We start from the raw sequence: 2,579 nt of genomic DNA, 5'->3' as shown, positions 1-2,579 counted from the left end.
CCGTACCATCATCTGGACGAATTTGTTATGTATCTCATACATTTAGACACTTCCCAATTTGTGGGAAAAATGAGGCCGCAGTGTTTCTATTATTCCTTTCTGATTATGAGTTCACTTTGAAATGTCTTAATATGAATAATATTTTTCCCAATTTGTGTAGGGAATTATTATAAGGTGTAACTGTGTATCATATTAATACACTCTGATTGTAGCACATAGTCTGGCCGCTTTGACAACTTCGGGGTTCGTACCCAGGTTGGGGATCGAAACACACTCAACTAGGTAAAAACCATATATTAGGTCACTTGCAGTAGTTAACAAGGTTTTAAACTTTAAACTATGTTTGCAAGTTAGTCGTTCAAAACGGAAGAAATAGAAATTTGAAAGTGAATGGGTTTAGAGCACGAATATTATGCACTTGCACTAACACAAAAGATATTGACTAGATAATAGCAATTATGTTTTCGGGTTTTTTTATAAAAAAAAATATATGGATTACACATATATGAACTACCGAGATCACTTAAAGTGTTGGGTCAATATTTAAAGTTTCTAAAATTAAATTATAAAAAAAATTGTAAAACAAAAAATCAATCCATCACTACCATATGATCAATGCCAACTGAAAGGATTTGAGACGTTTCACCATACTTCCAAATTTTTTCAATTGCATGCTACCATAAATGCTTGAATAACACACTGAATGAGACTCTTAATTATTGCAATATTAAATTGCTGGGCTGACAAATGTGCCGATGATGCTAGTTAAAAAACTTGCGCGTTAACCATTTTTCCTTGACTGTTCAAAAAAAAAAAAAAAACCAAACTTTTTACCTTGAGCATAGGACGACCGGCATTCATAATTTTATTGATGAGCCCATCTTTATTTAATGACGAGATAGACAGATAGAGCATCTCGATGACTTGTAACTTGGATCAAAATATACTAATACGTCCAAAAAATGAATGGTTCGACAACATATTGCATGTTCATCTCCGTCGGTTCAGATCATATTAGTCGCATCTCTCACACCAAAATACATTCGATCGACTTAAAAAGGGGTATTCAATTGAGAGTCTGTTAGATTTTTTTAGACTTTAAAAGTATATGGGTATTCAAATTAAGATTTTGAAAAGTTTATTTAAATCCTGAGGTATTCAATTAAAATTTTAAAATATCCATTAAAATGGGCTGGTATTCAAAACTCCGTAGATTCTCACGGATTTCATTAGTTGTTGGATTTTGATGGATTCTAAGGGGCTAGGTATAAATACAAAACTCATTCTGAAATCTGGCCACCTCCCTCAAGATTTTGACAGACTCTCTCTAACGAGGCTGGTGAGGCTCTAAGCTATGGAGTAACAAGGACCGAGAGTGCAGCTGAAAACCCTGCAGCAGTGGCGGCGCCTCCACCCAAAACGAAGCAACCGGACACCGTGAGTCTCGAGGCCAATCAATCATACTTCTTGTGCAACCAGTTGGGAGGTATCAACCCTGCTCTTTCACTATCTGCTTTCTTCGTATTTGAATCCCTACTCATAGATCGTGCTGGGGTTCTTTCCGGTATTGTCGCTTTTCTTTTAGAAATATACTGTCGAAAACTTTATGGGCATGGTTATTAATCTTAACCGATTTTGTGATATTGATTGTGTAGTTACTAGAAACTTTGATTTGGGTGTATGGGTTATATGAGACTATGACCAATTTGTGATTTTGTATATCGTTGTTGTGTTTACTTGCAATGAAAATTTGTAGGCTGGGGTATAGAGTAACGAAGCAGTTTAGTAATTTGATCAAGAGACAAAGCAGAGGTCTCTTGTCTTCCAGGTGTGTGTTGGTTGTGTTTTTTGGTAATGCAAGTAATTGTTCCATGAGTAAGACCGTCTTCAACAACCATATATAGATGTCTACTAGATAAGAGAACAAATAAGGAAAATGTTCTGGCCTTGTTCTAATTATTTGATCTGAAAATGTTATGTGCCTTATGCCATTTGATCTAGTTTACTTTGGATGTGCTTTATACCATTTGTCTCATATTGTGTTTTCAATTTTTGTGCACTCTTGTGTGTTCATCTTCCCACCAATAACAAGCAAATGTCAAATAAGTGATTATAATCTCGTAGTCCGACTCATTTCATAAATGAGTGTTGCATTGTTTTTCCGTGGTGTATTTTAAGCTTGTGCATCATTTTGGGTTTTGGCATGATGAGTGACATTCTGTTGAAGTTATTTCGAATACCTGTTTCCAAACTACCATTGTAAACTTTTAACACCAATAAGCATCCACAATCAGTAGTATTAGATTTTGTTACTTAAGAGAAAAGAAAAAAAAAAAATTCTAATATACAACTGATGTTGTGGAACTGGACTATCAACCTCTTTCAGGTTAATTCTCTAGTGTGGTTCTAATATATCATAGGTAGAGTCTATCTTAAAACACTTATTTGCTTCCATAAGTGAGTAAAACACTTGGTACTCAATATAGAGTACTGCAACTTGAATTGATGACACCTACTTGATGAGCGGAATCAAGTAAGAATTTGTGATCTTTTAGGCGTCTAGTTTAATGAAATATGCT

The sequence above is a fragment of the Fragaria vesca genome, linkage group LG7, assembly GCF_000184155.1.
Source record: "Fragaria vesca subsp. vesca linkage group LG7, FraVesHawaii_1.0, whole genome shotgun sequence".
Classification (NCBI taxonomy): domain Eukaryota; kingdom Viridiplantae; phylum Streptophyta; class Magnoliopsida; order Rosales; family Rosaceae; genus Fragaria; species Fragaria vesca.
This window is presented reverse-complemented; position numbering follows the sequence as displayed.